Raw genomic sequence first — 15,544 nt, 5'->3', positions numbered from 1 at the left:
TGTTTTTTAATACCCCCAGAGTAATCTTCTCCATAACTACCTGTCACTGAAGTGAGACTGACCAGCCTGTATTTTCCAGCATCCTCCTTCTTGGTCTTCTTGAAAATCAGCTTCCAGTCAGCTGGGACTTTATAGTTTTGGGTTCCCAGAACGCATTGATCAGAAATCACTGAGAGAGGCTTTGCAATGACAGCGGCTCTTTGAGAAGTATTGGATGAATCCTATCAGGACTGGATTTGTAGGGGTCCAGCTGGAGCAAGAGGTCCCTCAAAATTTCAGGATCCATTGGGAATTGATTGTTCTTGAGCTCATGATCTTTCAGCTCAGGGTACTGAGACCCCTTTGGTCAGTCATCAGTGTTGAAGACAGAGGCAAAGAATGCATTAAACATCTCTGCCTTCTCCATGTACCTGTTTGTTAGATAACCATCCTTACCCTGTAATGGGACAATGTTATTTTTATGCTGCGTGTTGCCATTAGGTATTTGACAAAACTTCTTTTATTGTCCCCCACAGTTCTGGCCAGCTGGTTTATAAATATGACTTGCAGTCTAATCTCATTGGTGGTTTTCTGTTAAGCTCAACTCTTCTACTGTATTGATTTAGAGGTAGAAAGTACTTTTTTTTTAGTTAATCATATTTAGATTGTGTTTTCTAATTGATTTCCTCATATTGACTTCATGTCCATAGATCTGACCATAACTCTTTTGGCAGATATTTTTTTACTTTTTAAATTCTTCTTCTGCCTGAAAATTCCTGCCAATAACTCTGCTGCGCAGAATGGATGTGAAAAAATCAGAGTAAACCAAATAGTAATGGTAAGTCATGGTATGGTATTGAAATGACTAGGAGGAAAGGATGGTGCATCTCATGTAAAGGACCATAAATGTCAAGGCATTCCAAGAAAAAAAAAAGATTCTTCTTTTAGTAATTTTCCTTGTTGCTTGAGATGTTTAAGTGCATATCAGACTACAGAGCAGGCACAGAGGTAGAATCTGAATCTACAGAGCCTGCTGTAATTGACATTTACTATAAGCTAATTACCCAGAACAGTACTTGTTGTATGGATGAAGACTGATGGTTTGTAGGGTGGCTACCTAACCTGCTCACAAATAGCACCCACTTAACAGCTTATTTATCCATATCCTGTTTACTGCCTAATAACTCCCCTATTCCTGTATGACGGAAATGAGAATCCTGGCTGAAAATTTTAGTTGTAGCCTTCTTTTGTGGAAAATTAGAGCCACCTGCTGTTTAAAGAGGGCAGTGTTTAAGGTGAAGTGTGTGTCTTTCTGTCTTGTCCTATATCTTTAAAAATTTTCAGTTGCTTGTTGTTAGTAGAGTATTTGCTAACACCATGGAAGCAAAATTATTTAAGTCTAGATGTTTCTAGAAAAATCTTACCCATTAGTACATATACTAAAGGCATTTATCCAGATTTCAGTATTAACTGTTACTGAGAAATTTATATTACATAGGCAGCTTGAGAATCATGAAGAGAGCTGGAGAGACAGCCATCTCTAAGTGTGCAACATCAAAAAATCTCATTCAATAAATTTATCAATTTTTCTTCCCTCAGTTCATAATTAGCTCCCATTTCTAGTTATCGTCTGAATAATTTTTTTTAATCCCACTTATTTCACACAGTTCAGCTCTGAATATGACTCAATAGAAAAAGCATGCCAGGGTCCAAATTTCCTATTTCTTCCTGATTTTGTGTCTAGTAGATATCAAAAAATACGTGCTTGTACACTAAAATACCCCGACCAAGCAACCAAAAAATGCCCCCAGAATACCAAACCAAACCAAATCATCAGAAACCTGGGAAAAAATCTTAGTCATGCTTTTATGGGTTTTGTGTCTGATAGGTTTTCCAGATCAGATCAAGCTTTGTAAGCCTGTCAAGATACTTCTCCTCTAATGCTTCTCTGCCACTTCTGCAGACCACATTGAGCCATTGTCTGCTGGCCAGTTGCTCCAGTTATGCCCAGTTATGTGCTATGTTTTAAAATCTTACCAGCTGTAGCTACATGGAACTAAACAAATAATTATATGTCAGGACATAAAATAGGCTGTAATCCAGGCAGCTCTTCCTTAGTTGCAACGAGCTGTTCGGGAGTGGGAAGAAAGAAACAAGTAAAGCACTTTAATTTGCTGCTTAAGTCAAAAGGCACACACTAATTAGTTTAGTTTGTAAAGTTTCCCAGCATTTTCATTGCTGTGGTAGTTGCTCATGTCTTCTACACATATACAATCACACTCAGTGCAAATAAGACAGCATTTGCATGTAGGTTGAACCAAATGATTATAAATGAATTGACGGATATCTCCTGGGATTGGACATAAAGGTCTTGTAAACTGAAAATTTTATAAACAAACAGCTGTTGGGAAAATACCATTATGCTGTAATAGCTGCTATTAAAATCCATTAGCAATCTTGATGGCCTGTTTGAATTTGATGCATCATTTGCTCTGACAGCCTTTCTTACTAAAGAATTTTGTAAAATATATGTAGATTATGAAAGACAGTAGTAATAGACTAGGAGATTAACACTGAATACACGTTTTACTTCTGTGTGCCAATCAAGCTTTGAAGAATGCTGTGTATCCTTGAATTTAAATGTCAGCAGAGAAACAGGAGCACATTAACCTGAACAGATGCAAAGCTTTCTCCATCACTGTGGGAGAAATACACAGCTCTGCAGAGATGAAGTATTTCCAGATTAGAAACCATGTTTCAGGCAACAAAATAAATCTCCAGTGCTTTCTAAGAGTTTGTGTGCTCTCCTAATTGATGCCAAACTGTCATTCTTGTGCTCACAGATCCATACACCGCAGCAGATACCAGCTGCCATAGGGGTAGGTATGGCCTGTAGATCATGCTGCTACTAAAATTAGTCAGACTTCTAATGAGATTTTGAAAAATATGTATGCCAAGAACTATCTGAAAAGTCTTCTCTTTTAAGAACAGTTCAAGTGTCAGTGATACAGCTAAACTGTCCCTTCAGAACCAGGTGTGAGAACACATGGAATGACCTGTCTGTGTCTGTAGACGAGGCAGAGATTGACTTAGCTTGTTCATGGATGCTGCAAGGGCACCATCTGGTGGGTGAAAAAGGAAGATTAAATCAGGTCTAAACGTCTTTTAGTCAAGACTTCTCTGCTCCCTTTACTGGTAATGCTCATACTCAGATTGCATAATACTTCCTATTGTACATACTTGCTTTCCTGTTTCTTCCTCTACCTTGTATTTTTCAATGTTTACTCAATGATCTCTACCTAACAGAGAATTCTCTACGAGTATTATTCTGGTATAAACTCATGACCCAAATTAATGGGCACCCTGTTTTTGTCCCTCTCCTTATATCTGTTCTCAATTTCTTTATCATATCCTCTCTGTCTTCCCTGATACCTGTGAGCAGCTGTTTGCTAAAAGGTCTGGCAAAGAATCCTGTGTCTTGTACTCTTTTCTCTCGTTACTCTCCCTCTTCTTCCTGGTGGATGTATAGTGGTGAAGGTAAACCACACATTGCATGTAAAAATGTTGTTCTCGTGAAGGATACAGCAGGACTATGGTCAGTTCCTTTTGTTTAATGGAGGAACATCAGGGCTTGTGGTTCATGATAAAGAGAGGTTAAGTCCATGCCTTTTATGTTCTTTTAGGTCTGGACCATTGTGTCTTGCAATTTGGATGTTTTAAGTTATGTCTTTTTGAAGGATTATGATACTGGTATGTTCACTTAAGGAGCTGTAGGTCTGTGGTACTGCTGTTTACTCTTAACACAGTTGCAAGGGACTAAAACTATATTAATGTAGTAGATACACTATTAGATGATGCACTCTTCTAGTGTTGTTAGAAGAGCCTTTTCTTTATAACTTAGCATCTACTACATGGTTCTGATAATACATTATTGCTGAGAAGTACCTAATAGTGTGTTAGAAAGATGATTCAGTTGCAATGAATGATTACAGTCATGATGCAGAGAGTAAGCACATGTTTAGTCTTGGCTCAAGATTTAAGTTAATGGAAGAAAGCTGTAATGGTGTGAGCAGAGTCAGTTGTGCTAGCTGGAGTCACTAGTGCACATGGTGTGATTGCCAGTAAGGTGGTAAAGCCCATTTGAGACTTGTATTATGCTGCAGGGGCGGTACTGATGCAGTAGAAGATTATGGAAATTAATTGACCTGGCTGCTGAACATATTGGAAAAAAATGATTTTGCATGCCACTTTTCCTGTAATATTAAATCTTAAAGCACATTTTTGTTTACTGACCCAAACAAAATCCCCCTGTTGTTGTTCATCAGTAAAAAACCTTTTTATTTTTTGACAAACTCCTCGTCATAATTTCTTTTAAACATTGAGTATGTCATGTAAGTATCAAGTAAAACTAGAACAATATGAAATGTATTCCAGTTCTTTTGGGTGATTGTTTAACTGGATTTACACGCCAGTATCACCAAAGCAGTCTTGTGTCTCAGAGTGGTTAACTTCAGGTAGATTTTAGGGTACTGTTTCGCTTTGCATCTCATTTTTCACTTCTGTTTTTGTAGTGAGAGAGCAAAGAATAACTTCTTGAAGGATACAACCTGAAGAAAACATATATGTTGGAGAACTTGGTTCTGTAGTTCCAAAAGCAGCCTTACAGAAAGCTTGTATTTGGTTCTCAGGAAATAGAACCATCTCAGTAGTAAAGCTGTCCTCTTAGTTACTGTAAAGCAGAGACAGGGGTGCCACAGCTAACTTCAGCCTTGGGTAAACAAGTGTGAGTCGCCTGGCAGGCATCGGCAAAAAACTTTGTTTTATCCTGTTCTGCTTCTGTTGGTAATGACTGTTCTCTCTTCTGAAGGAGCTGACTGTTTAACAAACGAGTTGCTAAAGGCATTTTGTTTGCATAACTGTAAGTGTGTATTAGAAGAATCCATAGGAAACTTAAATTAATTGGAAGAAACTGAATTGCTACTCTTATTTGTCTGGGATTTTTTTTGGGTGGAAAAGTTTGGTGTACAGCCTTTGACCATCTCTGTTCAATTTCTAGTTCCTAGTTCAGTCTCACTGCAGATGAGACTAAAGCCAATTGCATTGGGAATACATTGATCCTTGTTTGTTCATGTATTTTGGAGGAAGGTGTTCAGCTTCCCACAGCAGGGAGATAAACTGAATGAAGAGAAAATTAATTCCTTTTTGTCTTCAGTTGTATTCCAGACAGTTGTTCCATATTGACACTATGGGTGATCAACCAAAGTGCCAGTGATTTAGTATACAGTGCAAAAGTGATTTAATCAAAATAATTGAAAATGCATTTCTAAAATAGTAAAATTTTTAGCAGAGAACTTTTGCTTCCAAGAAGGGCCTTTTGCTAAATTTGAGTGCCTATGCATTACTATGAATATCGCCACAGATGTGATTGGGAGAATTCTTACGTGTGGTATATGCCAAATCCTGTGAAGTCAGTGAGAGGATTTCCATTAACTTTTAGTTTGTGAAATTCTGAATAGGCCTTTTTGTTCAGGCTTGCAAATTGAACATCTAAAGGTAGTAATTACTCTTTGAATTTTCCCATATGAAGAGAACCTGTTTTTCAAAATGTGGATCTGTGGTGCAGAAAGGGAGCATTTGTTGTGAACCAAAGGATAAATGTATAAAAAACACTGAAGTGTAATTAAAGAGCATTGTACGTCAGTGTGAAACTGTATTTTGCATCTAGAGAGATCTGGGGTAATAGGAAGGAGAATGAGAAGTTGAAAGTGGGAACAAGAGTGTTCATGACAAGCAATAGCAAAAGTAAAAATTATGTAAGTCAAGAATTTTCAGCACTGGAGGAAGAAAACCTGTAGGAGAAAATAGTATTTTGGAGTCAAGAGCATTAATGAAAGAAGTAAATTTTTTGAGAAAAATTATTTGCAGTCAAAAGACTGTGAGGAATCAAACAGCTGCTTTAGAAAGGCGAAGATGTAGCTAGGTGAAAAAGAAAGCTTCACCGACTACTGAAATTTGATGAAACAATCAAAAAATGGCATATTAACAACTTAGAATGTATTAGAAGTGATATAACTGAATTCTGCACAAATGGCTCTTTAGATGTATTATCAGCTGATTTTTTAACATTTTCTATCAATTATCTTGCAGCATCATTTTCTTGTCTATATATATGGAGTGAAATGGCTTTAATAATTAAATAACTATGGTTTATTCCTGAAGTGACATTGTGAGTTGACAGGGAAAAAATAGGTAAAAAATAAAAGGAAAAGCTAAAATTGCCATGTAACTTTGAATGGCTGTGTTGGTGTATAAGGAATACTGTCTTCCCCAGGAGATTTTGTCATTTTGCGTTTGTTTTTTTATTGATAAACTAATAATTTCACAATCAATACCATTCCCATCCAGAAGCAATTAGTAATGAGAGATAATGTCAATAATGTCATCCCATAAAAATATTTTCACAATTTCTTCTTATTTTGAATGTTTTACCTGAAAGGTTTTGAGTTCCTTTCAAAATATGTCTGCTGTTTCTACAGTAATAATAGTGTTAAAAGTACTGATACTTTGTTATTAAGTGCAAGTCACACTGGATGATTTGTTTAGACTGCTGGAGTGTAAGAGGTCTGCTTGTTTCCTTCTACCTTCTCTGCACAAATGAGCTCTCAGGATGGGCATATTAAGGAATTGTGTTGTTGTCAGAGCTGGTGCAATGGAATTCTCCTAGGCCATATTCCACCAACATCAGGTGGAAATATTTTGTGGCTCTTCTCTTTGGATTACAACAGGAAGTCTGACAGCATTTTTTCTCTCTGTTACCAAAGAGGGGACAGGCCTGAATGACGCTGTATTAGAAAAGAAGGAAAAACCTCAACCTTTCCCCCTCAAAAATAGACCTCAGGAATGATGCAGCTGTATTGTTTTTAAATACAATGTTGGCTGAAGACTGAGAGTTTATTTTTAGCTTGAGTATAAATAATTTTCAAAGATTAGGAGAAAGTTATTTCCTGTTGTGGAACATAGGATATGTGTGATATCTGTAATATAGAAAGTATCAATGAATATATAATTTTTCAGTCTGTCTGCCTGTGATGGCATCCATTTATAATACTTCTAGCTTCTTGCTATTGAAGGTGTTTTTAATGGTACATCTAGTCTTGCTGTCTCAAAACAAAAGAAGTGTTCCTGAAAGTAGGAGAGGAAACACTCCTTCATCCCTCTGTAGTGGCAGTAACTGAAAAGATCTAGCACTTCTTGCCAGACAAAACTTCATGTTAAGAGAAAATCACTATAGTATAGTCTTGTCCATGTTATAAAAAAAGCAAGTCTACATTTTCAGTTTAAGCTGCAAACATTAAAAGTGCACTAAAAATAGCCTGCCATCCTGCCTTGGCATTTTTGTTTTTTATTAAATTTTCATGAAGAATTAACATTTTGATACAACATTTGTTCATGGATTTGCAGTGGTTAAATCAATAGTTAATGAGGTTCGTCGTATAATTTGAGCTTGTAGTTTGTTTATGCTAGACCAACTTTATCCATACTCCAAACAAATTATCTCTTATAATCACCAGCCTGAAGATAAATCTCTAAATGTTTTTCTGATGATAGTGCTGTGGTTGGCAGGTGTTAGAAGTGCCTCCCAGGGACAAAGATTGAAGATGGGCTTGTTCTCACAAATCCTTCAGGCGAGGTTGTTTAGCTTTCTATCCTGTCATCTGCAGACGAGCCTTGTATGGTGCCCTGCTAATGAAATCTAATAGGCAAAGGTCATATATCTTTATGAAGAAAAATGCAAAGCTGGTGAGTGATGAATGTGCTTCATGGGGTTCAATGGACGATGCGTAGCAATAAAATCCATGTGCTTCACATGGCTTGGCATATCTCTGTCTTTTGTGCCTTAACTACTTTTTATAACAATTCTCATTACTAGGGATGCGAATAGATAAATATAAAAACAGTTGAATATGCATGCAAAGTTGTCTGTGTAATTAAAGAAATAGGTGGGGGTAATTAGTTTTCAGTATTCATAGCCTAATGAGGGAGATGGCTCACATAATAGTACACAGCAGTATTGTATTTAAATTTGAAAGCTTTACTGAGTAGCAGTAGAAGCATACTAGCTGGCATGAAGATGTGAAGATTTAGGTAGAGTCTTACATCAGTTATAAATCAAAAATGCTTTTATCAATTGTCAAAACATAATATTAAAAATGTGGGGCAGTACAAACAAAATGTGTTGGTATAAAATTGCAAATGGAACTACTAAATAATGCAAGTTAGTGCCTTTAAGAAATTGCTAATCTGAAGTTAGAAGGAATCAAATAAACCAGATATTGTTGAATCACTGCTGTTTTTTAAGAAGTTACCAGTTCATTTGCTATAGTTACACTGCTGAGCTAAGAGACAGTTCAATAAATCAACTCAGGCTTGATGGATTTTACAAACCATTGCAATGAGCGCGTGAAAGAGGAAAGAAATCTCTTAGTATTCCCTGTTTGACAAAAGGATATGCAAAGAGCCTGAATGGATGAATGGTTGATTAATTTTGCCAGAAATTTTCTTGACAGCCAGAAATGTGTTTTTGCATTATCATGTTTGCATGGGGATTATTTTGTAAGGTATGAATTATTATGTATAACCTTACACCTGAGACTTAGCTGGCTAAAAGAGACAGTTCCTGGTCAGTATATGTATAGTTGTGATGTTTCTTATGCTTTAATTCATCACTCTGTCTATTCAGCCTTTTGCTTGTTACCACTTGCTAATCAGTCAACAGTGAAATCAAATATTGTATGTGACTAAATGAACCTTGTAACTGAAGTGATAGGTTATGTCTTTTTCAGTATTTTTAATTGATTTACAAGCTATGGAAAAATAAGATGCAAGTTCTTAACCTAGAATCAGAAAACAGAATAATATAAAGGAGAATAAAAAAAGTGTATTGCAGGCTATGTCCAAATAGCTTATTGATTAATAAAAAATAATGCTTCTTTTTCTCCTCTAAATTTTTGAGGCAAATAATTATTAGATTGTGTAAACTATGCTGTACTTCAGTGTGGAGATATTTATTTTAATTTTGTACATATTTCGTGCATATTTTCTGTGAGGAATCTTTGCTTATAAGTATAGTGCATAAGCAGTTGCCTTTACTTTTAAGCTTTGTATACTTGTGGTTTAAAAATAAAAGACTTTCCTCTCCATATACTTTAGCCAAAAAAAAAAAAAAATTGTATTTACTTCAACCTTTAAAATTATCTGGAGGGAGTACATTTCAACATATACATTTCTCTATACTTATCTAGTTGGACCAGAAGTCATATTGCTATGATTGCAACTTTTCTACTTGGTCCCTTCACTTATTTTACAGAGGTAGAGTTTTAAAGACAGATTGAAAAGGGGGGTGTCATTTAAGCTGTTAAACTTGAAAATTACTTCTACATATTTTAATTTACTTTGCATTTTTAGCAACTCCAAACTACTTACCCTTTAACTACCAGAAATGCTCAAAACTGGAAGCTTTATCTTTGTCAGTTGTGGTTTTCCTATTACAGAAAACATCCAACTACAATGAGACAAATTACAAGCACTTTGAATTTCTTCCTTTAGAGATGAAAATAAATGAGTACTTTCATCTCTACACCAGACTACATTATGTACTTTGATATTCTCTGATTCCTGTACTGCTGCAAAACTTTTTTTCTTCTAGATATTGAGGTCCCAGCAATCTAATATTATTATTAGATACACAGGAGTGTGCAGACTGTTACCAATGTTTGTTAATGTCTTTAGGCTAATGCACTCAATGTTTGTGTTGTGCAGTAGTGGCAGTGCCTTAACAGGGCTTCATCTCCAGCCCTTCTGAGCTGCCACGTATTTTGAGTACATGTGCATAAACCCCACTGACACCGGGGAGCATTTTTCACTGTTGTGTTTCATACTTAGTTTTACACCTCAGCACTCATGGGGGGCTGCCTTGCTTATGGATAAGAAATTGTGTTCCTTAGGTGAGTGACAGTGATAGACACTGAAGGTAGGTATTCCAACTCTAGGAAGAATGTTATAAGCCAAATGGGCCGTGATGATATCCTTATGTTACATGTATATCAGAATGTATTTTAGGGTACATGAAGATGCTGTACCTCAGCTGCTAAATTCAGAGTTGTCTCAGCTAGTTCTGTAAATGGGGAATAATGAAACTGCAGTTTGGCAGTACACCTGAGCAAAATTTTTCTACCTCAGGTTTTATGAACGAATTGAGACTTCACAGTCTTGCCCAGAAATCATGTGCTGTATTCATGTATTTGTGCTGTGCTAAATACACAAAAACCATGTAAATCTTTGTAAGTTCTACTTAAACACAGGTTAAAATGGACAACCTGAATTTGAATATACAGAATTTGTAGCTATATCAAATGCAGGTAAAACCTGTTTAGCTGCAATCTGAATTCATAAAGAATGGATCATTGCTAAGATACTATAATGAAATGCACCAATGCTGTAGAAAAGACACTCTTTCCATTATGAACCTGTCTAAACATGCTTTAATTGAACAAAGCATACTAACTTTTTTTTATTAAAGAGGAATTCCTATTTTTTCTTTGATTTCTTTTTTTCTTTCTTTTTTTTCATTACTCTGCCTTTAATGAAACAGACTGTAAAAACACAGCCATCATCAGTACTAAGGGATGTGAGTGCTAAATAGGCACTCATTGCATTATTCAATATGAGCTTTCACACTGCTACAGTATTTCCAGTTTGAATTCATTCCAACTTAAGTTTGGAATACCCAAAGGTGAGCGTGTCACTTGGGTAGTCATAGAGCAAGATAACAAGGCTCAAAGATGCCCATTCTCCTACTCTTTAGTTTAGGACCTAATACCTTTTTTGGCTTTGGAAACTGTTGACACAAGGAAAGCAGATTTTGCTGCTATTTTTGTTCTTTCCAGAAGATTGTGCAGAAGAGCTGCTAGTTGGTACATCAAAATACATGATAGAAAAATACAGTCTTTTCTTACAGAGAAGGTAGGGATTTTTAATAGAGCATTTTTACCAGTGGTTTTGATAGAAGAAAAAAAGAGATAAAACAAAAAATATGCTTGTTTGTCTTTCTGGAGTGTGGTAAACATCATGCTGTTTATACTGTTCTTTCAATTTTTACTGACCTTTACCTGAAAACTTCTTATAAAAAATTGAGTATTTTTCTGCACTCTTTTGCCTTTCTTTTAATTTTTTTTTTTAAAAAAGGAGGGGGCTTCTAGTAATTAGCTGGATTTACAACAAATGGCACACAGCCTGTTAGCTCTGCGTGTGTGCTGTATCTTTGGTGTTTACCCTATTATATTGCAATTTAAGTATGTCATAAAGTTTTATCAGTGATCACATAGAAATAAACTGGAATGCAGAAGTACCAACCATGAAATATTAAGAGAATGCAGTAGCACTATGTATGACTTCTGTATTGTGATAATTGCATCAGTTGTGAAAACTGTAATGGGATACGATATTCCTCATTTATATTTTGTGATGGTTTGGTATTTTTAGCAAATGAGTTGTCAGCAGAAAGGCTTCATTAGACTCATCAGGGTATCTGCCCATGAATAACGAATCCCAAACTGTACTGACAGTTTCCTTGAGCCAAAATGATGGAGCACCTCTGACAAAAGCCATATTGTGCTCCCCATGTGAGAAGTGTGAAGAACAAAAGAGACAGTTTGTTCTTAATTTGGTCAGGTTAATATTGACACAGTTAGCTTAGAAGAGTCAGAAGTGTGTGTAATGTACACTTGCAGTGATCACTTGGGTAATTGGCTGTTGATTTCATGAATCAGTGTTGCAAGAGACAGAGAAGTTAAGATTCTCTTCAGATATTTCTTCGATATTTTGCCTCTTTTAAAGGATCATCCATGTTTATAGTTACATTATCTGTTAAACTTAAAAATAAATTCTTGAGAATCAAGAAAGAAAATAGAGTTTCCAAAAAAGAAATTTCCTAACAGTATAGAACTTACATAAAATGGTATTTCTCAACAAAAATACATAATTACTAAATAGTTCATGTTCAAAAATCCTTCAGAAGTCTTTGGATTTCTTCAACGTTCTCATTCTGCTCACCTAACTGATACAAAAATATTTGTAAATTTTAAAATGCACATCATATTGCTGTGTTACAGCGGAAGCTATTTATGTGCATTAGACAAAAGCACCATTTTATTGCGTGTTGTGACACTAAATTACTCCAGTAGTTACACTGCTGTTAACTATGCAAAATATATGTACTACTAGATTCTATTTATTTCAAGTACATATATTTCAAGTATGCTAACAATTCATTTTTTGTATATAAGATACTTAGAGGGCATTATAACAGCATTATGACAACTAATAATATTTACATACACTGTTTATCTGCTGTATGCTATGTAAATATTACCTAATACTTAAGCACATGTTAGTACAAGAAAAGAAGAGTATAAAAATGACCAGTTAACTGACCTTTGTCATTGTTAGTTTATCTCCTGCTATACTAATTCATCAAAAGCATATTTTAAATGCATGTAATTAATTTGGGGTGTACTAGCTTAACTGTTGAAATTATTTGCATTTTTTCATTTCTGAAGGAAATTTTTCATTTTCTGTAATCATTTGTAATAAGTTCTTGTTAATTTAGGTTATAAAATTCATAGGACAGTCCATATATCTATCATGTCTTTCAGTATATGGCCTTTGTAGTTTTTAAGACTTGTTTGCAGCTGTCATTATTTACTTGAATGTTTGAATGCCTGTGAAGAGAGTATCTGAATTTTGTTGCTGGTACTACTTTAAAAGAATAAACTTTAACGTTGTTTAGGTGAGTTATCAGGAATTTTCAGAAGGTTTTGAATCTGCTATAGTTCAGACTTTTTTATTTGAATCGATTTTAATTGTTCCAGCTGCAGTTAGGAATGGGATAATTGAAGTGACTTTTCCATGCTCAAGGACATTTTGGAACTGTTTCTAATCTACCCGGTACTTGTGTCTTCAGAAGATTTTACTGGTTTGGATATTCAAAGCTTTTTCAGAGTAATTCCTCATCATAACTTTCTATTCAGATTTCACATTTTAGTGTCCACCAATAAACTGGCAGCTGACTTGTTTGTGCATTAATCTGTGTGAATTTCACATAAACCTCATTTTAAGGTGCTATGCAAATGTCAAAGGGAAACTTCATCTCTGGTTGCAGAAAGGAATCTACTTCCAAAGCATTTGACAAACTAGATTATTTTTTTTAAGTTTAACTTGGAGGGTGATGCATTTTGTGGACACAGTTGAGTAGATTAATAAATTGTGTTTATATATTTGTAATCAAAATAGTAATTATTAGGTAAGAGACCGATGCAGGGGAATAACATGCCAGTCTGCACATACAGTTGTGCCGTGTTCATGATGAACTGCTGTTTATTCAAGGCCAGTGTAGCTTGGCAGCATCAAAAGAAGTCTTGGCTAGAAGATGACAAAAAATTATTTTAATACAAACAGCAGAAACATAAAGGAGAAAATGAAATTTCTACGTCTTTGTTGAGCAGTAGTTATCAGAAGTGAGAGCTGAAAAAAGATATTTATACTTTGTGCATTATGTTCTCAGCTGAGAAAGGTGATGTATGGTTTATATTTCAAGTCCTACCTAAATGGGCTGATCCAAGTATTAATGAGAATAGGAAACATAAAACTTTACCTCCTGTGTACTTGGTTTGGGGTGTGTGTGAAAGAAGGCAGCTTTTTTGATACAAGGGGTATAAAAATACTTTGCCTCAGTTCTTACTTGTGTGTGTGTGTATTTTTTTTTTTTGAGATTTGCACAATTCAAAGAGCAGGAACAAAGGGATCTGTTGGAGCAGTCTGTGGTAATTGTGTGTTACAATAGGTTAACATCATCATGTATACATATGAAGGACTGCAAAATTAAATTAGCTTGTGAATTTTGCTTCTCAATACTATTGTTTTAATGTTTGTTTTTTTAGATGAAATATTGGCATGACAAATTTCATAAAGTATTTATTTTTCTAACACAAACCTGGGTTTTATTCAAGAAATAGCAATAGACCAGTATCACAGAATCACAGAATTGTTAGGGTTGGAGAGGACTTCTCAAGATCATCCAGTCCAAGCCCCCTGCCAAAGCAGGGTCACCGAGAGCAGGTGACACAGGAACACGTGCAGGGGGGTTTTCAATGTCTTCAGAGAGGGAGACTCCACAGCCTCCCCAGGCAGCTGTTCCAGTGCTCTACCACCCTCAGTGTAAAGAAATTCTTCCTCTTGTTGAGGTGAAACTTCCTGTGTTTCAGTTTATGGACATAGCTCCTTCTCTTGTTTCTGGGCACCACTGAAAAGAGTCTGGCACCATCCTCCTGACACCCACCTTTGAGATATTTCTGTGTATTGGTGGGATCTCCTCTCAGTCTTCTCTTCTCCAGACCAAACAATCCCAGCTCCCAGAGTCTCTCCTCATGAGAGAGGAGCTCCAGACCCCTGATCATCCTTGTGGCTCTCCACTGGACCCTCTCCAGTAGCTCCTTGTCTCCCTTGTGCTGAGGAGACCAGAACTGGACACAGCACTCCAGGAATGGCCTCGCCAGGGCTGAGTAGAGGGGGAGGATCACCTCCCTGACCTGCTGGCCACACTCTTGCCAATGCACCCCAGGATGACACTGGCCCTCCTGGCCACAGGGGCACTGGTGGCTCATGGACAGCTTGTGATGCACCAGGAGTCCCAGGTCCTTTTCCACAGAGCTGCTCTGTGGGAGCTCAGCCCCAGCCTGTGCTGGCACTTGGGGCTGTTCCTCCCCAGGTGCAGGACCTGGCACTTGCCCTTGTTGAGGCTCACCAGGTTTCTCTCTGCCCAACCCTCCAGCTGATCAAGGTCCCATTGAATGGCAGCAGAGCTTTCAGGTGGATCAGCCACTGCCCCCAGTTTAGTGTCACCAGCAAACCTGCTGAGGGTGCATTTGATCCCTTCCTCCAGGCCACTGATAAATAAGGTTGATCCTAGTACTGATCCTTTGGGAATACCACTGACTGCAGACTTCCTGCTGGACTCTGCTGCACTGATCATGACGCTCTGAGCTCTGCCTTCAGCCAGTTCGTGATCCACCTCACTGTCCTTTCCTCTAACCCACATGTCCTGAGCCTACCTGTGAGGATGTTACAGGAAAAAAAAAAAGCCTTTCTGAAGCTGAGGTAGGCAACATCCACTGCTCTCCCCTTGTCGACCCATCCTGCTATGCCATCACAGAGGTCTATCAGATTAGTCCAATCTGGTTTGCTTTCAGTGAATCCATCCTTACTGTTCCTATGTTCCTGATGACCTTGTCTTCTATATGCTTTTTGATGGTCTCCAGAATGATCTGTTCCATCAGCTTTCCAGGAACTGAGGTGAGGCAGGCTGGCTGGCTGGCTGGCTGGTAGTTTCCCAGGTGTCCGTGTTATTTTTGAAGTCAAGAGTGACATTGGCCTTCCTTGAATCATCAGGCAATTTACCCATTCTCCATGATTTTTCAAAGATGATGGAAAGCAGCAAATGGACATCTGC

The 15,544-nt window shown here is 36.9% G+C and overlaps 1 protein-coding gene across 2 annotated transcripts in view; it reads left to right on the top strand.

The window, feature by feature from the left end:
• The window catches only part of PRUNE2 (prune homolog 2 with BCH domain), a 104,733-nt gene that overhangs the window by 31,053 nt on the left and 58,136 nt on the right, over nt 1-15,544 (top strand). The gene's annotated exons all lie outside the window — the stretch shown is intronic.

This window comes from Molothrus ater, chromosome Z, assembly GCF_012460135.2.
Source record: "Molothrus ater isolate BHLD 08-10-18 breed brown headed cowbird chromosome Z, BPBGC_Mater_1.1, whole genome shotgun sequence".
NCBI lineage: Eukaryota > Metazoa > Chordata > Aves > Passeriformes > Icteridae > Molothrus > Molothrus ater.
Note: the sequence above shows the minus strand (reverse complement) of the source record. Positions and strands in the feature narration are given on the sequence as shown.